The 27,790-nt window shown below is 35.2% G+C and overlaps 1 long non-coding RNA gene across 1 annotated transcript; it reads left to right on the top strand.

Moving 5' to 3' along the window:
* Positions 1-24,477: 24,477 nt before the first annotated feature.
* Positions 24,478-26,176, top strand: LOC117151187. Its single transcript, XR_004460928.1, has 2 exons — positions 24,478-24,941; positions 25,130-26,176. It is a non-coding gene; the product is annotated as an uncharacterized LOC117151187 (long non-coding RNA).
* The last annotated feature ends 1,614 nt before the right edge of the window (positions 26,177-27,790 follow it).

Consider the following 27,790-nt stretch of genomic DNA (forward strand, 5'->3'; position numbering starts at 1 on the left):
TACATCAGATGAAGAGGAACTATATCCGTAAAATAAATCAACCTTCATCTTGATCGATTCGAAAATCCCAAGCGAAACATACAACTCAATGAGTAATATATTCTACTGGAACGTATCTTCATTTATCAATGTTATTCGTGTTGCAAGCTCGTCCTAGACAAACGTCGAAGGATTGCAAATCTTTTTAGAAATAATTCAGCCGCATAGTTCGATTTTGTATGAATATGACAAAGCAGTAAATGTAACGTGTGCATGTGTGTTGAACAAAAGAGAATGCTCTTAACGTGAACAGGGTGTGTAAATTGAATTTAGCGAAAGCACGTTGAAACGAACGAAGCGCACAAAACAACTATTTAAAAATCATTACAAGTATCTCTTTAAGGTGATAGAGAATTGAAAAATCTTGTCGAAGACAGAAGAATAGTGTACTTCAGTGTACGCTATGAAAGAAAAAGTATGCATAAATTTGCTCCAGAATATAAGATAAGGTCATAAGAATTTCATTCATATATAAGAGATATATAAATCTACTACTAATGACAAATTCTAATAAAATGAATAGGATACATAATTCTACCCTAATGAGAGACGATAACAATTTCCATAGAATAAACAAGAAGATATAAATCTGCCTCAAGAAAGAATTATAAAGTTCTTTCAGTATGCATGAGACGTATATACTATATCCCCTCAAATAAACAAATCATTCTAAGTCTGTCCCCAAGGAACAACTATACAGATTCCTTGAAAAAATTTCTGTAAACAAGATATACATGAAACGAAGAGAATGTGTAAACCTAACTCCACGAAAATCGAGCTATCAAAAGTAAAAAAAAAAAACATACTAAATCTATGCCTACAAGTAAGTACAAAAATCCCCTCGACGTAAACAAGATATACTTCGAAGAAAGTGTAGCGCAATTTTTATCCAAATGAACGGGATACATAAATCTACTCATAAATCTAGAAATTCTTTCGAACTAAACAGAATGCCGAGGAAAATCTTGAATCTTGCCGAGGAAAAATTTAACGGAGATCAGTTCGATCATGGTTGATAAATCGGACGTATCGAACGAAACAAATTGTCGAGGTAGACGAGCTTCAGGCAGATATCCAGGGAGACAAAGAGGAAATCGACAGACGCCAGTTTCGTGCGGAGACTGCCTTGGAGTACGACCAAGAGAAGATCGAACAGGCTCGAGGGTTAAGTCGACACCGGGCGAAGGGATGAATGAAAATTTGTAGCTGGTTCGTTGAACGTCGAGTTCTCCGCCCTTTTCCATCGTCCCCTTTCAGCCTCCGACTTCCGCCGAGAAGAAGGACGCTGTTCCGAGACGCTGAATGAAGCTGGCAGGGTTGAAGAACCGTGATATATGTTAGGCGAAAAAAATGGTACAAGCCAATAGTCGGAGACAAAGAGATATTAACTGCAGATAGCCCGTTGAGATTTATAATATTTGAAGAAAAATGGGGGAAAAGGTCAAGTATGATAGCTGACAATTGGTGGGTGATCGTATTGATTTGGATATTCTCATCGTTATGCTGCGGATAGTTTTATATATTTACGACAAGTATATACATGCAAAAATATGCGACAATGTAGGTGAATACGTACGTATACGTATACACATGAATAATATCAGCAGAAAATGTCAGACGTGAAGTACAAGTTACTACGTTTAGGAGATGGAACATAGCTACTTTTAGTCAAATTTGAATTTCCTATTTATGTTTGTAACAATATGGATTTATATAAACTTCCGCAATCTACCGAATTATATTGTTGTAAAAATGATCTCACGATATCTAAATTTATTTATAGCACTGTTCACGGTATTCAAAATCTTCCTGGAACATCGGATAATATTCCATTTAGAAACGAAACGTACTCTGATTCAGTTTGAGAGAATTCGAAGCTTAAGGGACTTCCTCACTTGTACAGTTTTATCAATGTGTTTTAGAGGATCCTCTGTGTTTCGCCAAGGTTTTTTCTTAGCAGAGGATAGTGAAGAAACTACGGATGTGTTTGAAGCAAGAACGAAGAGAACTAATAATTTTCCACTTAACCACACTCGACTACAGTTCGAAGAAAAGAAATACATCGTACTTTGTCTGGCAGAGAATTTGGTTCAAGAAATGCATCGTATTTTGTCCAGCAAACTCAGCGAAGCCAGTTCAACAAGTCGACATATCGCAAGGCGTGAACAATTCGTAGGCAAGTTACCAAAGGTAAAATTCGCTATAGTCTGAAGTTCCAAACATTGATTGGCAACAAAATTTAAACGAAACAAAATATATTCATAAAATATAAAATAAGACATATTCATAAAAAGTTTCTATGAACATTGAAATACTTTCACGAATCACAGTATATCAAACACTGATCGACATCCAACCCGAAATAGAAAAATTAGGGACAATAACAGAACAAAAAGGGAAGGAAGGAAACGAGAAAAAATTATTTCCATTTAGATACAACGGGGTTGGAGTATAGCAGTAAAAAGGGGGAGGGGGGGGGGGGTAGAAAGGATGGAAACATAAAAAAGAAGATTTGAAAGAAGATAAAACAGGAGATTCATGGTAAAAGACATTCTGCTGAAGGCGGACGAAAAAATATCGTGCAAAAGGAAAGCAAAAGTATTTACGTGGCAAGAGAAAAGAAAAGGGCCGCTGGATAGCGGAGAGGAATGCCTAGCAAGAGAGAAACTCGCACACGATTTTGAACAGCTGCCGAATATTGATCCTCGGCGCGAGTTAAAGCTGGACCTCAAATTCTGCAGAAAGACCGCGTTTGATGTATTCTATGGTCCCTGCCTTTCTTGCCTCTATTTTTCTCTTTCTTTTTTCGTTAATCGCCAACCCATAGCGTCACATTATCACCGAAACTGATAGATGATGAGAAAATTTATGCGAATTTTCGCTGTGTAACTTTTTGCTCGTGTGAAATATAAGGAGCAGGTGTATTAAGGATCGAAGAGAATCTTTTAATTCTGTGATTCGTTTTTGGAAAAATAATGCATAGATATTGCGATATATTACGATTGATTTTACTGTTACCGATACTATTGGTTCTGTTATTAATTAATTATTGATTCTGATCGTATTTGATCATGGACTCATTTGATTGAATTGACTCATACAAAATGAGAAAGAAGTACGTGGAACATAAGAGAAAACGCTTCAATATTGTGAATTACTTAGTGACTTCGGTATTCGTGAAAATAAAATAAATAGAAGTTGCGATGAGTTTTACTATTGATCAGGTATTTAAATTGTTCAAATTTCGGTCTACTAATAATTAAAATATTCCTGGGATTTCAATTTTGATTGCAAATCTAGGCGAATCTAATCTACACTCCCCCGGGAGCGTGATATTTAAATAAAATGCCGAGAGCGCTAACAAACCAAATAATAAATATATAATTGAAACACGCATAGCGAATTTCAAGCATCATAGAGAAAATTGTAATATCGAAATACTCGCAAATTGCTTTATAAATTGCTGAATAAATGAGAATTTGTCAAGTTCGAGGGTGAAACGATAAATACTCTGAACAACGCAGAATCGATTCACGAGCAACGAATAACGATTCGTTATCGAATCATCCACAGGTTAAAAACGAAATCGCCATGAGATGAATCGATAATGTGTTTATGCGATAAAAAGTGTTGCATGCGCGTGAATAGTCTATAAAATGGAGCAAAAAGTGAACAGACAAGCGCGAACAGAGAGAGAGAGAGAGAGAGAGAGAGAGAGAGAGAAGGAGGATAAAGTGAACAAAATGGAAAGATGGCAAAGGCGTAAAATAGCTACCTCTGCTCGGTGAAAAAGTGAGAAGCCGATAAACGTTACACACGTGTTTATGCTTTAATTGGAACACGTGTCGTCCGAAGTGTGTTTATCCCTAGCCACCATAGGAGTTTTGGCTTTCCTGTAAATCGTCCGTCATAATTACCGTCTTTGTCGCGGCAGAACACGCACTGACGCTGCTGTTCTCGTAATTAACCTAATTACCACGAGTAGTATGCGCGTATTGTTCCGAGACATCTACATCGGAAGATTCCTGAGGCTGCTTCGGCGTGAAACTTCTGACCTTTTCATTGTGCTTTATTAAGGGACAACGAAATTCGTGTGCAATATAGAGAGACTCTTCTGTGAGGTAGAACTTTTATTACGACCTCTGCATTCTACTATTGCACTTATGAGACAAGATTATCAGAACACATCAACAAATTTCTTGAAGATATTCTATCGAACACGCTGGTATAATACATTAGACAGCTGGTTTTGTTTTAAGAAGATGACCATTTTTCTTATATTTATTTATTATTCCCTTGTCGAGATACATTGGAAGACGAATTGTAAAATACGTTGGAATATGTGTTCTGTAACATTAGAATTTTGAGCGATTAAAACTAAATTAAAACTTCTGGATAGTATGTAAATTTTAGACAGCATTGATATAAAGAATAGATCGAGACTTTATAATCGATCAGACAGATCATATAAAGTCTGGAGATATAGATAGTAAACTGCAAGTAAATAGAGATTCATTCTATTTGAAAAGTTCACCTAAAGATAGAAAATTTATGAATCATGTGAAAATGATATAAAAAGGAATTTTTAATATTTCGATATATCATCAATGTGACACTTTTACGAGAAGTGTAGAATTTAATTTCTAACCTTCGTACGCTTATCTATCGTAATATTTCAAAATCCTTTTAGTACCAGAATATTTTCAACATTATCGAGTATCCTAAAATCTCCTAAACCACTAGTAAGTGAGTTAAGAATATATTAAAATAAATCTCTGGAATTTACAAATCGTATTAACATTCACTAAAGTTCTATTTTCCTAAATTCTCCTGTCGTAACAGTTTAAAACTGTTAAAGCTAAAATTACTACTGTTACTACCGTTTCCAACATTAATCGAATATTTTGGAACTGCCATATATCTCTTGAACTACGAGTGTTCGTAAATTGAGAACATCTGGCGTGTAAAATTTATTATAAGTAGATTAACGGTACTTCTGAGAAGGATTAAAATCCAATAAAATTTCATTTTCATGCGCTCATCTATCGTGTTATATCAAAATTTTGATCGCGTTAGTATCAAAATATCACTCGTTTCAGCATTAATCGAATGAAATAAAAATTGTAAATACCTTAATAAAAATATATCTCATAGATATCAAATATTTTATAACCACCGTATATCCCTTGGATCACATGTACTAATAAAGTCAGACTGTCTTGATGTACCGTATAATTCCGCGCTGAAAATCTGGAGGATAATTTATTGTACATCTGTCGGCGGCAGAGAATTTCGCGCCAACTTTATTCTGACCCCGTTACGCGCACATGTTGCCCGTACAATTGTTACACAACGAGAAAATAGTCGGCCGGTATAACGTTCAAGTCCGATGAAATTTGATCGGGATCCAATTAATTCGCTAAATTAACAGAAGTCGCAATCGAGCTTTCCCGTTAATTCGCTGAATCTCAGCGGGTTTCTCTTAGTGACTAAATTAACCGGCTTCCATTAATTCACTGAGTTTCAACATTCGTTTGTTCGGTTTGGAAATTGAATTCACTGGCTCTGGGTGCACCGTAGATTACCGGCTCGCTTCGCCCGAATTGAAGCTGGCCACACAGGGAAGTCAGTCTACTTGACTCATCATATGTATATACGTTGATCTATTCTACTTGTGTGCACAAAGACGCCTCCGCTCTACTCGTTGACTCAGCGACAATCTAATTCTACTTGTCGTACAGGATACAAGAGTGTTCCACTTGTCCGACCAAGATTGATCCTATTTCACTTTAACGACTGCATACTGACAAGTTATTATAAGAGCCATTTGCTTGATTGATCGGGCAATTTTTATCTCTTAGCTGAATATTCTTTTCATTTTGAAACTGATAAGAAAGTGTAGAAAATGTTAGAAATATCTTTGTTAGAGAAATGAATCGTGTGTTATAAGAGCCATTTGCTTGATTGATCGGGCAATCTTTATCTCTTAGCTGAATATTCTTTTCATTTCGAAACTGATAAGAAAGTGTAGAAAATGTTAGAAATATCTTTGTTAGAGAAATAAATCGTGTGTTATCTTTTAACGCTTTTGACCGATACGAAGAAAAAGAAGAAGAAATTGAAATATCAGTGGCGAAGATTTCTAATGTAATTGGATTAAAGTTGACGTTTATTTCTCTCTTCTAATGATCTGAAGACATAAAATTAATTATTCTAATTCTTGTTGTACGATTATGATTGTGTCCAATATGAAATTTACATTCTTTCTCATGAAAAACATTGGAATCTCCAATTCTGTTTGACAATACCGTCCGAAGAAACAAGAACTTGAAGGTGTTCGTAACTTTATGATATTCACTCCCAAAATCAAGAGGCTATTTTTTAGTCGAGATTTTAGCATTCAGAACGATTTCTTCCTATTTTCTTCACTATGTCCATCGCGTTCTCAATAGTCGAGCGCATCGTAAATGCGGTCACTTTCGAGATGTCATTAGCGTCGTCTAATGGTCTGATCGGTCGAAGACCATCCGAATGAATTTCCTTCATTTAGAATTTACTTCATCGTTTCGAAGCCTCGCGTTCCTCCAACTATCGCTCATCCTCTCAACGCGAAGAGTACACTTTGGGCTTATGGAAATAGTACGATACCTAACGAGCATGCTGATTAAATTTTCTTGCATTCGGTGAAATCCAATCGACATGTATATTTTTCGGGACCATCGGAGCTTGTTGAACCTTGCTGAACGTTCGATCGAATTTAACTGAATCGAAAGCAAAATTTGATTTAATCAGAATCGTTTCATCGCTCGAATTGTTGAAATCGTCAAACATTTAGAGTCGCCTGAATCATCGTGCCGAAATCAGAATCGTTTGATCGTTGGAACAGGTTTGTCTCAAACTTCACCAGTATAATCATCATAGTCGAGTCACATTACAGTGGTAGTTAAATTTCTACACGTTTTACGTAACGTAATGAAATATGGACACTAAAGCTTCCTATGCTAAGTGTTCAAATACTTTCGTCAACCTGTGTATCTATGAAAGTAATTCACCAGATAGATGTTACATTCTGACAGACCATTTGCAAAATTACTATGCCGATATATCGATGCAGTTCCATTTGAATATTCCTCGTTATCGTAACAAAAAGAGTATTCTTGTTTCTTTGTTCGGTACTAAGGATAAAAGTTGCAAAGACCGGAGCTGAGCAAAATTGCAAAACGATGGAATGAAGAAGCTTGGAGGAACAGAAGATAAGTTCACCGACGTAAAGTCTGGCCCAACTTCCGTCATTAATAATCCTTGTATTCAAGGCAGAGGAAAAATACTAAAAAGGAACCAGCAGGCGGCAGCGAAAATATTCGTGTCCATGAACGAATAGGATCTGAATGGGAAATCGAACGCGCTGTGCAAATCTCGCCGATACACTTCAAATGAAAACAGCTGACGTTTCCAATACGAGACTTTATTATTCCACGTTGTTGTTATTGTCGTTAGCCACGTAAACTTTCAGCGGAAAATTAGAATGGCCGCTTTACGAGATACCCACACGTACGTGGAATGGCTGAAATATGGAAATGCGGTAGAAGATATTGTACAGTTGTTTGCAGATTAAGATTATTATTTTTCGTTGTTTTTGTGGTTACAAATTGAAAATAACGTAGAAACGTAACTCAACTCGGTATAATTCGTAAGCGACTTTTCGTCGATAATTAAAATTTCCATATTTTAAAACTAATTTTCTGCATTTCCAGCTTTTAGTTGTTCGTAATAGATGTGTCAGTATTATTCATATATTTGCAGAGAACATAAAATGGTTTCTTCTTGAGGAAAAATTGAAATGTGATACATTTGTTTAGCTACCGTTACTCTTCAGTATTATCAAATTATTCTGTTTCTTCTTTTCCATCGTACGTCCATCTCCGCAACTACATCAACTTGCAAACATTCGATCATCGAACTCAATTGCTTTTGAATAATGAATAACCAGATATGCAAATAAAGCAATAACTAACTAATAGGGAATAATTATTTACACATTGCAACAATGTTTCTCTACTTGATGTCAAGAGCTTTCGAAGTTACATTTACATTTTGGGTTATTTGTGTCATTCATTATCGACGATATGTAATTTCTATTATCTCCAGGTTTGATAAAAACAAAGAAAAAGTATACTACAATTCTGACATTTGCGAAATATAATTTTTTAAGCTATGACATTTCCAAATCGATCGTCTTCTTTCCATTATACGTCATTTCAACATTCTGATTTTATCTCAAAAATATTTCGCGTTTTCTTTAAAGAAGAACCGCAGATATTTTCTTGACCGAAGTTGTATACATTCTTCAGCCAATTTGAATTACTCAAATTTATCTCCTTACCCATAATTCCTAAGCCCAAAGATTCACCGATCGAATTTCAAACATTACAAACCTGCGATATTTTTCGTATTACGACATGTAGCTACAAAGAACTCTCGTTTTTATTTAGTTTCACTTGTTTCAATTCAACGTTGAGTTCTACAAAGTAGCGACAAGTCTACTTTGCTTGCTTTCTTAAAGTACACAGGAAGAAATTAGTGAAAAGGAACTGTCCTCTTGAGAAGAATAACGAAGAACGAAATATATCGAACTAACTGTGGATTTAGTCAAGCGAGGTACAATAAAACGAAACTAACGGTGCAAACTACGAAGTTGGAAGCGCGTTCGACCGGATAAGCAACAATTTCACGTTGCATTTCCAGCGAATAATCGAATCGATGTGGCAATTAACACTTTTCTTTTTGAGATGTCTGTGGAAACGTTTCGTCAGGCTTTCGGCCGGACTTTTGCAAACTCGCCGTTGACGACGTCGGTGCACACAGCCTGTTTCGACGTTTCTCTTATTTACGTCCCTTACGGCGGATGACCGATAATGAGAGGCTGTCTCGACGTCTAACGAGAAACCGTGCGGTTAAAGAGAAAGGACGAGATGGAAGCGAAAGAGGTGAACGCTTGAGAGGGAAACGGGATGAAGGATGAGCAGGCTGAGAAGGGGATTCGTTTGAAACCTTTAGAAATTGCGATGCCTCCCTTCTTTCATGTCGAAATCTGCCATCACTTGATGAAAATCCGCTTTTTGTTCTATGTAATTCTTCTGTATAGCGTGGTATTATTATGGGGTGATATAATTATTTTAAACAGAAATAATGATTATCCTGAATGATAGATAAGATAAAGAAAATAAGCTGAAGAATAATTTTTTTAGTATTGAGTATGAACGTTGTTGTGGATGAGTTGAAAGAATCAATTTGGGGAGAAATTGTCGGGAAAATTAGAAATTTCAGGGATTAAAGTTGCGATAATTAATCCTGTCTGTTTATTTCCTCTAGAAGTATACAGGATGCTGTACACAGGTTTGAAAAAGATTCTTTGATATAACATTGAAACGTGCACGTGAAAAGTTTTTTAGACAGTTTTAAGATCTTCTGTACTTTTCTATAATAGATTTAAGCTCGTTTATTTTCGAAGAAATATGAATTATTCTAACAAGTATTAATTTCGAATAATTTTGCGAAATTTCATTAAAATATATATTTTACTGATATGAGTGCAAAAATTGAAGTCGATAAGTAGTTATAGCGAAGTTGTTGATATTCTTTGTAAGCTCGATTTATCAAGATTACGTTACAAAGAAAAGAAAGGTGTATCATAGCTCGCAATACTTGAAATTACTGAACAACGTGCCGGAAAAGAAAAAGTAAAGAAGGTAATTCGGAAACTAACAAAACGAAAGAAATTCTGAAGTATCGATATTCAGAGGTCAAACTATAATACGTACAGAAAAAAGATCATATCTGTTTCAAGAAATAATCCTCATTGCTATGATAATCCTTGACAAGACCAATCTACTTAAAACAAAAAAGAAAAAAGAAGAAAAGCAATTCAATTTGAACAAATGAAGTTCCAGACAGAGAAAGAATAACAAAAGAAAATGCTGAAAGTAGCTCGTTTTTCTAATACCCAGGCCAGCTGCGAATACTTCTTGGATCCTTTATTTACAAAAGGATCTGTTTACTTGAATAAATTTCAGCAGGCAAGTCAAAGCGCGTTAAAAAGTTTTCTAAAGTTACCGAAAGCATATTTATGAACACAATATGACGCGGTATGCATTGCTTGTAATTAACCTAAATGCCGCAACGAGAATTAATTAAATTTCACGGGTACACGCGGTAATTATGCGAATTTCGTTGTCCTACCCGCATAAGCTATAATATTCCGTTGTGGTCGGGCTTTTATTAATTTCAATTCTGGTAAAATGCTTGCACCAGTTCGGTTAGGGTTTTGTCTCGTTTCAAACGTTCATCCTTGTCGTTGGCTATCGTTAGAATGAAACAAACACTTTCGTAAAAAGAGAAGCTGAAGGATATGCGACGTGGATGATCTCGAATTTAATTGCTGAACAAGGGAACAAGAGTTAACGAGAGAATACGATGACTATACTACCTCTGGCAAGCAGCTCTCTATTTAATGCAGTGATACGACGCTAATTAAAGATACTGAGATTTTTAAGACGCAATAATATTGCTTAGGTATAGAACACGTAAGGTATATATATGTATGAAGAATAACCATAATGATAATTACTTTGTCATTTTCTATGTGGTTATAATCTGATTGTTATCTTTTGTTAGTCTCATCTTATATATCTTATATATCTTAATTTTCTGAATTCTGGATGAATTCTTAAATAAATTCTATTTGAGAATGAGATTTAGGAATGATCATTGTTTTAATAGGAAAAAAATTTATACAGATAGTTTATAAATATTTTGAAAAATTTCAAACAAGATACTTTTCAATCACGTTATATAATATTTAAGAAAATAATCGATCCTTTAATGCTTCAAAATTTTTCCTCGTTTTATTTTATTTTTCTTTCTTATTTTCTTATTTACGTATTTTTATTTTCTTTCTTTTCTTATTTACGTATAAATAGAAATAGTTTGATAAATATTTAATATAATACGTAAAGCGCGAATATTTCAAGAACTATCTGTGACAGAAGGAAACTGGAGAAAAGGTTTGAAATTTTCACCTAGGATAAAGGATTGTTTTACGTGAAAGCTTCTTCCTCAGATTCCATATAAATAATGTTTCAGTTATTGAGTTGAAAAGAAAATCGATAAAGGATCATGATATATGATTCCCGAAACGATAAATGGAAGGAAAAATGGATGGAAAGTGACACGAATACCAGCCATGTCAATTTCACGTCACAAAACGCGTCGTACGTAAGCGTCTGTCAAAATGTTGATTAATCTGCTCTCTACGTCCAGCGACAACGATCAGCTCCACAATTTAGAGGAAAAGGTACTACGGACTTCCTCTTCTTCGTACTATTCGCATTACACTATCATAATAGACATAACGAATTTTAAGCAAAGAATTTCTTTTAAGAAAAAATTTTACTTCGTTGCACGAGCGACTATCCCGTTCATAATAAATGTAAAGAATTTTAATAAAAAACATTTAAAAAGAGGTAATCTTTAAAAATACATATTAAATTAGTTACGTAAGTAAAAATAGAGGAAATGAACGATTAACGTTGAAAAACAAGACTGTACGATATTCTCTATAAATAAATTTCTTTAGACGTGTCTATAAAATATTATCGTTTTAAATTTTCGAATCTCCCACATATCCAATATGAAGCGTGCACAACGATCTTTACTACATATCTGTTACCTTGTTCCATCAACGGACAAACAAGCTACGCTGCCTGTTTGTCCACCTACTTAAAGTTCACTTCTTTATCCGATATCCCTCGCCATCATTTGTATCTGGCAAAGTTTCCAAAAAGTCTACGAAAATAGTGAGAAAAACACGTAGTTTCCTTATCGTTAACAAGAAAAACTTGGTCGTAACTTGGAGTAAACGTACAAACGAGCCGACCTAAAGGCAACCTCGAAACTTCCCCTTAAACGTGATCCATTTGATAAAACTGTTGCGATAAAGACCATTTTTCTAAGATTATGTCGCTACGCAATCGTATATTATTTGGCCACGAAGTATAAAATAGATTTGAACCATCGATAAATTCCTGCATAAGAGACGAGCAAGTTTTTCAATTTGTTTCTTATACTGTCGATTCTTATCCCAAATTATTTACTATTCATCTGAAACCTTTAATCAATGATCTTCACAGGGACATTCATATTTCATCCAAAGTACCTTCAAAAATATTATTTATCAAATTCGATGCCATATACTCACGGCCTCGTCAACATGCCACGACGATACCCTTGCGATACGTCTTATACAATCGTTCTAATTAAATTGCCAATATTTATGCAAATTCTTCTATGCCGCCTTCAGAATATTATAACACGTTCACATATATATTTTTATATATTATAAGTTTCCTATATGCGCTTAAAAGTCCGCCGTCTAACTATAACAACTCCAAACTACAATAATAATTATACATCACACTGACAAAGTATTTCTGTAATCGGTATCATCTCTTTATTCGTATTCCAACAATGCCTTTGAAGCAATTTCAAGTGCCCGTGAGAATATATCCTGTCCAATGCACAGCATGAAACTTTTCAAATCAACTTTTCCAACTCTCAACTTCGTGTTATTCCGTTACGTTATTTTCCCACCGAGATTTCCCCGGTTTCCGGCACGTTGTTTCTCGGAAACGAAGACGCACGAGCGACATTACACCGGTGGTTGGCGTCGCATTCGTCAACGGAAACAGAAGTTATCGTGGTGGCTCGATTGCGCGATATCGTTCGCAGCGTGAGAAACAATTCCGCGCAACGTGGTCGTATGTGCTTGCGGAATTACGTGGAGGCCGTACGTGCAGCTTACAAAGGGAAATCCAATTTCATTTACCTCGCACTACACTTGGACAATAAACGCGCACGAAGCCAACCTGATTCGTCTGTTACGAGGATGTGCAAGCACGTTCGGCTGTTCAACGTGTTAGCGGGCAAAAATCATCGCTTCCGGCGAGACGTCTCACTGATAAACGTTAATTTCGCAGATTGATAGAGATCGCAAGATGTAGTCGAATCGGGGACAAGAGTACGATAGAAATATATAATCGTTTCTGGATTATCAGCGAAGAGTAGTTAGTAGTTTAATGCAAATTGGAATAATTGTATTGAGAATGAAATGTTTATTCACTTAATCGTTTATTAACGCGTTAATTATCGGGCGAATTTCGCTCGTATTGCCAATACTGCTGGACGGTTGTTCCTTGTTTAATACAATACATTATTATACGCAATTATGGTACCTTGATACAAGGTTTAAGTATTTTACGATGCATTTTACAATAAATATACATTAACGCTTCGCATTGTTATCGCAATAGTTGGTATTGAATGTGCCTGTTCTTTTAATTGAAATATTTCAATTTTAACATTGTCGATTATTAATGATTCCTATGACATTGAACGTGTTAAGGGGAATTAGCACCTTGACAGAGTCGAATCAGACACATAATGAAAACAGATTAAATATAATGAATAAAAGAGAAAGTAATACAAAAAATTTGTGGTAGAATAATCAGCAAAATTGAACGACCATTATACTTGTCAGATATAGAGATATTCTTTTTGTATATATACACAAAAACGAAGCTAGTTAACGCCAGTTTTTATAACTATTTTCGATTTAGTATCAGCGCATACGAATAGTATTTAGCTTTGCAAGAAACAAATCATTTATCTTCGTATAAAATAAAAGTTTCTATGTAGCTCAATAATTTTGGAAAATATTTGCTAAATTGTTTTGATCTCGATATCAGCATTGATGTTTCTCGTTAGCATTCTTGTCAGGAGTTTTAGGAATTCGTAATCGATTTTCTTGCTACATGTTGCGATACCAGGTGCAACATCTACTTTTACTGGCATGCCACGTGCTCTGGCTTCTATCACGTACTCAGCGTATACAAGGCGTATAGCACACAAGGTGTTACATTGAAGTCGCTATAAAACGTTGCTTATTTTCACGATTCATCGTATCGTGATCGTATCGTGTTCTTACATATATTTGTCATAATGCGCATATGATAATAAAATTACGTACCTAGACTTCATTTATTGCAACGAAATTTTAACATGCGCCCAATAAGGGAACTTGCACGAATTGAAATGATGAATTATCTGAACGTGAACTTCTACTAAGCGAAAGAGAACTCATTGGTAATAGAAAGAATCAGTGAACTATTGTACGAACTCCAATTACATGAAACGTTCATGCCTCGACAAGTTCAAACGAATGAATTTCCGTTCCGACATAACGTAAGAGTAGTGAAAATTTTTATAAAAAAAACTACAAATAAATCCTTTGTGTCTTACTTACTACGAAAGTAAATTTTTAGATTTATAACATATTTTTACATTGTAAGTATTTTAAGGTAATTTCCCTAATTATCTAATTTATTCAAAGATCGTTGTAATTTTTTAGTCGATCGAATTTTTGATTATTTGATGTAAAAGTGCGTTTAAAAGAGATAAGAAATTTTGTATACTTTACAAAGCACCGTCGTGATTCGTAACATCGATAATAGTGAATTTTCTATTTCTAAAGTATACGGTTTGCTATAAACGTTCATTTTGCGTGCAATACATCGAAATATGTTGGACATTAATGGATGGGTGGCGGATTTTACGTTTGACGTTACATGTATTCCGAACAACGACTATGTACGATCACAAGTACAGGCAATAAATATTTTATATTCGCGGTTTTGGTTTCTGAAACGACCACGCAGAAACTACGAAACGATGAAAAGTCGTCTGAGTGAACGCGATATAACGTCGAATCTAGACCGTTTCCCTAATATTGTAAAAGTGAATACTTTCCTCGCTACTATCATAAAGTAAAGCTATTATGTAAACAGTAAATTTTTATTATCGTTCAACCATGTTCATAGCGGGTTCTCTTTATTTTCTTTACTGCGGAGGCAAATTGTTCTTGAGAATTTACGAACGAAACTTTGTAATTCTTCATTAGCATCTGTTTATTCGCATTGCATTACTTTATTTAGCTATTTAACTATTTAATAAATCATATAAACATATCAACAACGAGATTGTGAAATATTTAATTCGCGTCTCGAAGCCGTACGTCGAGATTACACAGAGACGATCCAATCGTGTCTGTTCACGACGCTTCTTAGCGTACTCTAAACATAGTTATCGAAAGGAAGCCAGCACGAGTTACCTATTAAAGTCACGAGTATCAAGTGAAATGAATACCGGGGAAGATAATCAGGTTAAGCTACGACTATTGTCACGATTTTCGATCAATTCCCAATAGTGAGATTAGTCGATTCTTATTCACACGTAATTAATAAGATTTTCCTAATTCTAAGCGAAATTATCTACGAGAAATAATTCTTATGAAAAAGAAATGAAATCCAAATGAGGCGATTCTAAACACAATAGATAATGATCCTCCAATTATTTTGAGCAGATTACTAGCATCATTTGTAATATCCCTACTGCAACATTTCTGTTATCATTTATAACATCGTACGGTAATTGTATAAATGTTCTACATATTCATCAATGAAATTGTTCAATAGTGTTTATCAGTACCAGAAGTGTACGTACATATTGATTGAAAAACAGCTTCCTCTCTTCGTTACCGCTAGTTTGTAACTGTTTCACTGAACAATAAAGTCGTGCGATAGTACGCCTGAACAGAAGATAACGAACACGAGTACCAAGAAACAAACAAGCGTAGCAATTGCACGTGTACGAATTCTATTTCACAAACCAGTGAACAACCGATGTAATGTATTCACAATTAAATCTCGTACGAGCCACGCGATCGTGTTATAAATATCTATATAGCGACACTACAGTTAACCAACGGAATAGAACGAACTCGATGCCAAAAAAGCATCGCGTTGGTTAACTCAACCTGTTTGCGCGATTAACATCGACCATAATCGGAAGCTTCTGCCTGTGGGATCGACACCGCGCTTCGCCAAACCAAAGCTTCATCGTTTGTCCGTGTTTAACCAGTGGAATGCTTTAATGTTGCAATTTACCGAATTATCGTTGCGTTATCAGTGAATCGAAATTTTGCGGGTCGCTGCTTCTGTTTCGGCTTCGTGTCTCTTCCAAATGAGTTGAAGAGCGACTTGTTGACGCTTTTTAATCCTTCCGATACTAATGGCGTAATACGAGCCACTCGCAAGCCAAAGCTGATCGCCTTCATTCTCTGTTCTCTCAATTTCGTTACACAGATAAATCACTGTATCGAACTTCTAGAAAAACAATTTGTTTCTACTGAACTCGTAAAAGGATCGCACAAGTAATTGAAAATTTCAATATGAATTTAAAAAGTATTGCTTTTGAAATCCGATCGCTTTCTTCCGCTTTTTAATTTATGAAATTGATCGATATGGCTTCTGAGTGGCTCGTACAACTTTCCGAAAGGCTGTTGAGCTATTATAATTTTTCTAGCATCGTTGAGACTGATTGGAACTCGAGATCTTGTTGTAAATTAGACTACGTATCTCATTTGAGATATATTTAATTTAATTCATTTGTTTAAATACATTATACACTGTATTATCTAAGTATGACGGCCACTGTTAATAGAGAAACACATGCAAACCATATGATTTCATGAGAATAATGGCAATAGCGTGTAATTTGAAAATAATTGTAGTTAAAGATAATAATTTCGACTGGGAAGATAATGAAAAGTTAACCTTCATGAATTTTTAAAATACGTTTGAAAATTGAAATGAAAAAGGGGGAAGGAGAGTGCAATCGAAGTGTGCTGCATAAGAAAATTCAAACTTTCATCACGTGGGAAATTATTACAAAGAGAATGACAAAAGTTTGATGGATTTTAAGTTTACATCCGTGTAAAAAATTTCATATCCAATACGATAATCACAAAAATTATGATCGAATTTACAACAAGGAAAAGTTTGATGGATTTTGAGTTTACACCCGTATAAAAAATTTCATGTCCAATACGATAATCGCAAAAATTATGATCGAATTTACAACAAGGAAAAGTTAATTTAACCAAATCTGCGTTACAGAGTGTAGGATTATTCTTGGATTATACCCTTTTAGTGTCTAAGGCGACTTGAATTGAAGGATTATGTGGAGTATAAAGGAGGCTTTCTTTTTTAGGTCATTTAGAGGGCTCATGAATAACGTGATTTAGATACGGAGAATTCCACTGACAAAAAAATGTATTCTGAGAAAAAAGTGTTAAATCAAGATTTTGTACTAAATTCATTCCATTTCAGGCTGTCGATAAATTTAAGAATATAGCTTTTACGGTGATAGCATTTGAAATAATCCGTGAAACTCCAAGAGAATAACTTACGTGGTAAAATTTTACGATAGATTTTCCGGAAGATATTTTTCTTCGTTTTCAATCAAAAACAACTTTTACAATTAAAGTTCTCCAACATTAACTATTACATCATCATATGGCGTTATAAAATAATAAAAAAATATATATACGAAATACATATACAAATATTGATACATCGAACTGTATATTCTATTTCGCACTAGATTTATCTTTGCCTTCAAAACAATCTTTAATTAAATATTTTACGCAAAAGAATAGATTCCGAGATTTTCTGTGATAGGATACTTTATCGATAATGTTAACAGAATATTTCCAGTGATATTTACAAAATGGAATATGATTGAATTTTAATTGAAAGAAAATTTTAATATACTAAACTATAACTTTAATATACTAAACTGCTGCTTCAAATTTATACGAAAAGAAACAAGCACCCTCGTTGATTAAATATTTTACATAAAAGAACAAGGTCCCTCGTGTTCTTTTACAAAGTTAGTGATCAAGTCATGTTTTTTCATGGAGAACGTTTTTGTCCTTTTTGAAGAATAACCAGAAATGGGATTAGCCTCTCGTGCTCCCCTCTACTCGTATCCTATTTCCTGCGTAACCTTCGATCTTCATCCCCCACGGGAATAGGTAAAAAAGATACGGAAGGGCGATTCCACACGATCAGCGTAACGAGATTGCACATCTACCGCGAAAGTCTCACAAATGGAAGACGATCAGCACTTCGACTAATGTTGATAAGCAACAAGGTTGTCTTTAATGTTCGTGTAATCGTTTTACGTACATACGCACGTTTGATCGCAAAAAAAAAATATTATTCTATTGTATTACGTTCTCTTCTGCCTTTTACGATATCACGTTCTATTCTTGTCAACAATTCCTCGGGAATTGATCCTTTCTTCCATTTAGATACAAGAAATATCGTTTCAGAGGACATTTAAAGAGTAAGGACGTACTCAATTCTTCCGTGTATGTTGTTCTAAGAGGAAATTACTATTTGATTGTTTAAAATTGTTTTAACGGGAAAAGAGGATTGATTAAATTATCGAGTATTGTCAATATTATTAGTAATAACAGTAAGTATTATCGTAAACCATCGATCAACAAAGCTATATTATTGTTTCTTCTTTCTCAAGTTTACAAGGAGAACAGAAATACAAACATAGAAGAATAAAATAATACTCATCGAGTGTTTTCACCCTTTACTCGTTCGTCGCTATTGTTCACCGTTCATAATTCATCGAAAATGATTCAACGATAAAATATCAATTCCCTAGCTTTCAACTAGTAACAGAAAAACAAAAACAAAAAAAAAAATAGCGGAAGCTTTTAATTAAAATAGATTTTGAAAAAGGAAATATCGCCCTTGTAATAAAACGCGAAATAATATTTTACGAGGAGTATATAGGTAACGTAGAGAAAGAGAATAACATTGACCGAGAGTTTTCACCATCGATCCATTCTACCGCTAGTCGACGCGAGCAATTCGATAATTAAATGCCATTTTTCAAACTTAAATTCTTCTCACGAATTTATATATTACCACAACTCCAATCTCGTTCTTGGCCGCATCTCGCAAACCAGTTTACCGTAACCGGTGGTGCATTTTCATTAAGCGAAACGGTAAGTCCTTGCAAAAATGGGAGACAATAACTTCTTAAATGTAATGATTGCAGCCGCGTTTCCAATTCAGATCTATTAATTAGACAACGTCCTGTTGCAATAAATCGATACTTTACCGCGGGTTTGCAATTAGAACCGGAAGTAAATGGAAGAAAAAGGAGGAGAATACGGGCGGGTCTACGCGGAGACAAATGCTCGATGACGAAGTCGTTGCGGCAAAATTGAAAATTAAAATTTATGATTGCATTAAGAGGCTGAAGAGCGACACCGCGGCTGCGGCAAGGCAGGTTAGAAACTTTTGAAACAACGGCCGGCTAGCTGGTATGAGTAATTACACGGCCAGCTATTTTCTTCGCATACTCTCCTTTCCGCCTGAAAATCGGCCAACGAATTTTCGTTGCTTCCTCGACTTTGCGGCTTCCTGAAGACGAATACACCTTCGCAAACGCAACCACAAGGAATTTTGGCACACGACGTAACGCCAGCGTTGGTCGTGGCTATTTTCATACTTGACATTATTTTATGGTAATTCGTCTGTGTCTTCCCAGACTTTGGCCACGCTGCCATGGTAGAGTGAGCAGAAACTGCGTTTGTTATTAATTTTAATAGCAATTCATTTTAAAGAACAAAAATTATTCAAATTTATCTGTGTTTCATGGAAACATATGACACTCTTTCCAAATATTTCGTCATGATGTAACAGGTTTTAGCGGACTCTGAATATTTTTCTTTCTGAATATCTTCTCTCTGAATATTTTCCATTGACTTTCAAAGTGTAAGCTTCCTGGCTATTCTACCATGACATATTCTTCTTTACGTAGAATTCTTGTAACTGTTTCCTCAGATATTTTTTTCTTAATTCTTTTATATTATTTTTTAATTTTTTATAATTTTTATAATTATTTTTATAATTTTTTATATTAATTCCTGAATTTGTTTGAATTTGTCTGCAAATAAACCTGTTATTGATTGCCAATAATTATCTTTCCCTTTCACGTTCAGGTTTATTACGAACTATTCCTCTGCACCTATGATTTTTTATACGCTGGAACGAGATCTGCCAATTTCACAAAAAGATTTTCCTGCGAAATAGAATTCTATAATTAATTTTCGCCTTGGAAGGTCTCTGAACGTGACAAAATTTCGTCTTTCTTGATTCGAAAATTGATCTGGCCTGTGCCACGAGGATTGCGATCTGGCATCAAAGCCAAAGGCTATGCAACAAAATATCGATATTTATTTGTCCATACAGAATAATTCCTACGTATCAACGTGTACGGTGAATTTTGTGTGAGTAAAATACCGGTATTTTTATATTTTCAATCCAATATAAACAAATGGATTATTTTATCTAAAATCCTTTCACGAATTGTTTGTTAAAATATAGGAATCGAATACATATCGCGTTTTTAATTCTGGATATGTGTATTTATATTTATCTTTCCGCCAATATTCATTAGCAACATAGCGATCTGCTTAATTCTGTGAGTAACTGCTGTATATTGAAACAAATTCGAACGGAGAAGAACATCAGATTATTTCATTTCAAATATTACGAACAAAATCTGCTCTAAATGGCTCACGTATAAATATTTTAGAAAAATTAATTTTTTCCACTTTTCTACCTTATTTCGTAGACAGCAAAAAGAACGTAATGAACGAATTCTTTTTATTGAATTCGCTCTTCGATTAACTTTAATTCATTTTAATCGTACGTTTGCCTCCAACGAGTTTCGCGTGAAAGCTGGAAACTTTAAAAAAGGAGCGCATTTCAAGAGTTCGTGTCAAAGTTGATATTCGTAAGATTGTTACGTTCTCCTTAATTTCGCCAAACGCAAATGCCGATTTCTTGTAGGACGTGCATAATACGAAATAAAATGCTTACATAACCAACAACTATCGATTCATTTAAAAAAGTTTGCATCGTTAACTCGACTTAGGTTCGCCGCTAGTTTCAGTGAACCAGCTGCATCATGCTCCATAACTATCCAGTTTATTACGGTTTGAAGGATCACGAATTCGTAGGAAAGTTCTACGGCACGGTGGCAGCTCCGCGAATTAATGAACCTGGCTCGAAGATCCTCGAAGCCGGAAGTGGAAGCACGGCTCGCGCGCGGATAACGGATTCCATTTTCATTTTTCACGGCGGAACTTTCCTTCACATTGAATTCCTATGGCTATTGGAACATTCCTTGAGGGCGGAAACGAGGCCGCGACGCCTTTAAGAGATTTATGGAAGTCCAATTTAACAATCGACATCGCCAGAACTAACTCGAAAACTCGCCAACACTCGCCGACATTCTTTTCCCCCCCTTTGATCGATTAATTAAGGAATTTCTCTCGTCGATATAATTTTATAATAGATGATAATTCTCAGTTTTTCTGATTTTGCCCTTGCATTCAGAATTTCTAATATCCTGATCGTTTAGTATAATCTGAATAATATAATCTAAAAAAAAAAAAAAAATAATCCAAAAAATTTTAATTTTAACGTCATATGGGGAATCTCAGTAGCTCGGTTGAATAGGAAGTAGGAATTTTTTTATTTCACGATTTTGAAACAATATTTATAATTGCACGACGATCTATATGCAATACCCAATGCTTTGATTCAATAATAAATAACAATTTTTTTTTATTTTAAACGTTGGACATGGAATTTTAGTACCTCGGTTTGATGATAAACTTTTTTTTATTTTAAACGTTGGACATGGAATTTTAGTACCTCGGGTTGATGGTAAATAATGATCAAAATATTGTACAATTTTGATCGCAATATCGATCATTTCGTAAAGTTCTACGTATATCAAATTTCTGGTACCGTGATTTGATAGTAGTAAGCAGTAATCTGAAAGTTTTACGCTTTCGATTTAATACAAAGTCCCGAGGTTTTGGTAGCTTAGTTTGATACTCGCAATTTTAATGTTTCGCAATTTGGCCGTTATATACGAGGTCTTAGTTTTTTACGAGATGGCCATAATGTGTAGAGTACGAAACGACCTTAAGAGAGAGAGAGAGGGTGAGAATTTAAAGGTAAATTATTAATGAGACAGACGATGTAACCTACTTCCTGCAGGTACAACAAGGTATTGCAATATTTAACCTAGATGGCCACACGTTTACAAAAGCGTTACATAATCTTAGGTGGCACGTTGATGTAAAGTCTGTAGAATTTTTAAAAAGTAAAAATTTCCTCAAAACTACTGACAGCTCGGCCTCTAATTCTAAAACGCAATTTTTAAAAATTCTCTACCGGTTCAAGTTTTTGCATGAAAAATTCTCTAAGAGTCTGTTTCCACTTAGTCGATGCTATTTATTTTTTTTTTTTTTCTTGTAGATTTTCATACTTCTAAAAATTGCTAGCATAAGAAACTAGTTCCAAGCTATTTCAAGGAAATATTTCCATCCGCGAGGTTCGACTTATTCTATTCTTTCCGCATCCTTTTACGTGATACACGGTCAAAGCAAAACTGAAATCATCGCACTTGGAAAGAAGCGAAAGAGGTGAAGGAACAGTACACGATGGAGATACAACCGAATCAGCTAAAGCAATTTGACATCGCCCACTCGGTTCGTCGTCAACTGGTTACGTAGCTTTAAGGTTAACCGAATTAAAAGTTAGCGAGGTTTAAATCAGATCGGAATAAAATCCGGCGCAGGTGCGAACCGCCCACAAAAACCACTTATCGTGCCATGTTCCATTTACTTTTTCTGCCGAAGTCTGACTCTCTGGAGCAAGAAGCTCCCTTTGAAACTTCGCGGAAAAGCTACACGATATTGTAGTAACCATCGCGAAATCAGATAAGCGAAATGAAAAGGAAAGTTGGAAGCAAAAACATGGGAAGTTCCCGATTCTCAACAGCGTCTCTACTATTTTCGTAGCGCTGCTGATTTTTATTACATCTGCGAAATTCTATCAACAACGACTAACCGTCGAAGGAAGAAGGAAAGTGTAGAAGAATTTCGAGTGAAAGTAAAATCGTGAAAGTAAAATCGTGATACGTCTGGTAACCTTAAGTCTACTTAAGCCTAAGCCTTTATTCGAGCAGGTTGCAATATCTGAAAGGCATTTGATACGGTACTTTTCGAAAACGAGAACACAAGTTCCTTGAACGATAATATCGGGCTATCAAAACTTCTCGATTTAATCTACCCTCAGTTTTTATCCAGCCTGCTTCCTCTGTCCTTACATTAGAACTGAATTGGGTTAATCGTGGACTATCCGTGGAATACGTAATATATGTATACGTAATATGAAGAAGTTGTTAGTCGGAGATTAAAGGATTTTCTAAAGCTCGTTGAGAGTACTGGAAAGAAATTGGTTGGTAAAAACTAATACCTCCAAGAATATGTAACGTTTTTAAGCTTAACGTTTTAGTTTTCAGAAGTTTACAATTAATTTTCGAATTGTGTGCGAAGTAACGTGATTCGAAGTTAGTATTACAGTAATATTTAGAAATAATGTAGAACGAAATATATGACAGAGTAACATCTTCAAAAAAAAAAATCATATATTCCTAAATTATTTGGAATATTAATTTGCAACTTGTGTACAGCGTGTGTACATATGTGTAAGCAGGATAGAGAAGAACTTACGAATTACAAAGCAAAGGCACTTAATTAACCTGTCAATTACAAAAGACAAATTAACTTGCCATTTAGATTGGTAATATTATTAATTGAATAATTTTATCGAACACAATTACTTTGATACTTGAGATACTTACATCTTTATAATAGTAGTAAAATCGATATATTTACGCCTTTAGGAAAGTTTCTAATTGATCGATATTCTGGATTATTTTCATAGAAAATCGGACAGCTCCAACTTTCATATTTGTACCGATAATTTGCACAGAACGTGTGTACTGAAAAGAGGGCACTATATCGGTAATTAAGCTTCATCGATACAGTGAGATGCTCAAAGAGATATGCAAAAAAGTAGGTTAACAGCAAATACCATTTCCGATTCTTCTTTCTTTTTTTGTACGACTGATGTTCCAGCGTCACGGTTTACATGTAGAATACCTGGCCGATCGATCGAATTGCGTTTAGCAACAGAACACTTGTCGTAATGGCATCGTGGAATGCTATCGATTCGTACGAGGACGTCGATATAGAACACGCGTAACGCGTAATAATCGTCAACTTTGCTTAAGTGTGTGTGTGAAGTGAATATCGGCCAAATTATCGGTAGATTCGTCTGTTTCCTATGTTTACATGCCAGCAATTGCATAATATTTCGTATATTTACAAGGGTGGTTATCGATTTTCTGATATTTGCAGTGCAAACACGGCTCGTATTATATTTATTTCAATATTCATCTATCAAGATACCAAAGTGTAAATATCATTTTAAACAAATATAATCATGCAGAGACATAATGAAAACAAAATTGTAAAGAAATTAAACGCTTTTTTGGGAAAGAGGCTGGCTCACGAGTATTTTAATATTTTCATACAGATTGCCTTATATTTAAATAAATGCTGGTTTTAATTTAAGGACGATCGTATATCGCCAAAAAAGAAAAAAAAATAGAATCTCAACTAGCATCTAAAAATGATTAAAAAGTAATATTTTAAAACACCATAATTAAGCTCCATTCTAATCTTAAAAAACTATGTCAAATTATGCACGAAAATCATCAACTGTGACTCGAAAGTCTCACAGCTAACGTAAACCATAAATTCCGAGACTAAAAGTCTTGTTCGATCGTTCGCGGAGAGACGCGTTCGCGAGGAAGCGCGTCAGCGGCAGTCGTAAATTCCTGTTACGATTAGATAATCGACGCCACAAAATGATCGATACCCTATTTCGTTTAGGATAATGGAGGTGGTTGAACTGATTATAACACTAAAGTAACAGGTTATAATATACACTTTATTCCAACAACTTTGTAGACATAGACAGTTACGCTCGGTGCTTATAGATATAAGTTAAACAGATGACTGATCTAAGGTTGATAAACCGATCAAAACATTGACTGGTCAACGCATGAAAAACCAGTCAAGAGATGTTGATTAATCTAAAGATGGAAAACCAGTCAAAAGATGTTGACTGATCTAAGAACGACAAACCGATGAAATTCGGTGACGATAGTGTCGCAGAGGAAAACTATTGCTGGGTGTTGGTCCCCCCACCACCGGTCGCTTGTGGGTGGAAATGATCGTTGAACATGGGAAAAATCCGACCTTGCCATATTTTACCTGATGGAACAATAACCACAAGGAACGTCTCGACTTGAATATATTTTATAACAATTAAGGGCCCTAATGGTAAAATACAAATGCTTAGTTTTATGACAGTTCCTTGGGGTTATTGCGATCCGACTAATTATATTTCCACAGCTAGTGGCCGCCTCGACCGAGGAATGGATTCTGGGTTACGTAAAGAGTCACCGGACGTAACATCACGAACTGTATGAAATGCAAAAAGACTAAATCTTACGTGAAACTTAAACTTCCAGTGCAATCACGTAAATTCGTTTCATAGAACCGTAATATCGTCGTGAGATTGCGAAGAAGCTGTTTGTACTCGTCCGTGCGATACGTCGGGTAGTTTTGTGGCGTATCCGTTTCGATGGATACATAGAAGAAAGGAAACCAGTCGGAAAATCGCATGCTCGCGTCAGCTAATTTGCTTTTCAACGATGACAGCGCAGAAAATCGTTCGCACTGTAACGCATGCACTGCCATTTCCAGGTGAAAGTGTTTGTTTCCATTGTCTTTTCTTTCGCAGACCAAATCATATCAACTGATAGAACAATATTTCCTAAGTGATCGAAGCTCGTGTTCCTTCGCGTTGCTTAAAGGGAAACGCAAGATCAATCGCCTCGCGTGATATACAGGCGAACCTGATGCAGCTAGCATTCATTATCGATTCAAACGCGTGGCTTGTAATGAACAAAGATTGCTGGAATAATCTAGTAGAATAGCGTAACAACGTAAATTTCAAAAGTGAAGAAAGAAAAAAAGTTATTTACATTTCCAAAAATTACTGGAAATCTATACAATTTCTATGCAAAAATTACCAACTATTAATTATCAAAATTTCTATTCAAAAAATATTATCTTGGCTCCTCTTGTATTGATATATATTCGTCCATGTAATATCAGATTCATAACACCTTCAACAATCAATCTCTTCCTCTTCAAGAGAAGAATCCTCATTTGCGAAAGATTCTCGTCGATCAAGCAGATAAAAAAATCCTGAAAAATGCATATTTCTTTCTCAAACTTTATAATGATGAAAAATATCCTTATCCATTACTCATTTCGAAGTGCAATTGCTCCATTTGTCGAACAATCAGAAGCACTTCAACGTAACCGTAAAGCAAAATCGATGCTAATGAAAATATGATTCCCAAGCTGCAGCAATTACTCCACGCGCACCTTTTCCGTATCGATGCTCTACGATGCAGACTTTCATTATGCACGAGCTCTCGAAGCACCTGAGCGCGCGTTTAATGGCCTCTAATCCATATTCCTTGCCTAAGAAATCTTCTCGCCTTGATTGCAGATCCTGGACGACGAATTCGATAAGGCGCGTGCGAATTTTACCATCGAACTGCTAAATATTTGAATAAAGCCTTACCGCTTCAAATTATTCCGATGTTAGAGCTGATTTTTCATCGAGAAAATAGTAACACAGATGCTACAGTAGGCATATTTTACTAATTTTATTATCACGATATTTAGGTTGATTGAGTTATCGAAATGAAGACTTGTGTAACGTACATGATTAAACGATAGTCAAAATGTCTCATAAAGTTTGGATGCTCTCTGAGGATTCACGGAAAGCACTTTCTGCTCTGACAATCTGATAAAGTTTCGTACTTTTTCATACTTCTTATTCTATACATTCGTATACATAATTTTCTTTATTACATATCGATAACATTTTATTGGTGACACGATAAGAACAGAGACTCTCCGGTGTTTTTCAGTTTAGGCTAAGACATTTTGTGTTTGTTTCGCCTTAAAAAGGTTTCTTAAAGCGATCTCGTAATATATATTACGTTTATATCGATTGTCAAAAATGTTTTACGTTTTCTTTCCTCTTCCTTTTTTTTTTTTTTTTTTTTTTTTTTTTTTTTGGTTTGATTTGTGTCATTGATTTAAAAAGAAGAAAACAGGTATATCATGGAGGAAGCTGAATCAAATATACAGGAGATGTATATTGATTCGGTGTTCGTGGGAAATAAGCCAGTGTCTTGTGCATCTTTCTGATTGAAGTTCTTGTTTCTTAACAAACTTTAACATACTTTCGATAGGATAAATGTAGCACCATGGAAACTGTGTCAGCGGTGACTCAGTACGAGCATGTCTCGTACTAAGCCACGGCAATTCGTTTGCTCCTGTTTTACAGATAGCGGCAGCGGCATGAATGCACGAGACTGGTTACGAAGTGCCATTTGCAGAGTGCCGCGCGATCTCGTATGGTTCGTCAAGATCGCGCCCAATAATTATCAAACTTTGTGTATGCAGCTATAGTGTAATAGAAAAAAACAAAGGGACGAGTTGATTGGAGGACAGAAAACAGTGATTTGTGTCATTGATTTAAAAAGAAGAAAACAGGTATATCATGGAGGAAGCTGAATCAAATATACAGGAGATGTATATTGATTCGGTGTTCGTGGGAAATAAGCCAGTGTCTTGTGCATCTTTCTGATTGAAGTTCTTGTTTCTTAACAAACTTTAACATACTTTCGATAGGATAAATGTAGCACCATGGAAACTGTGTCAGCGGTGACTCAGTACGAGCATGTC

This window comes from Bombus impatiens, unplaced genomic scaffold (genome assembly GCF_000188095.3).
Source record: "Bombus impatiens unplaced genomic scaffold, BIMP_2.2 scf_0106, whole genome shotgun sequence".
NCBI classification, from domain to species: domain Eukaryota; kingdom Metazoa; phylum Arthropoda; class Insecta; order Hymenoptera; family Apidae; genus Bombus; species Bombus impatiens.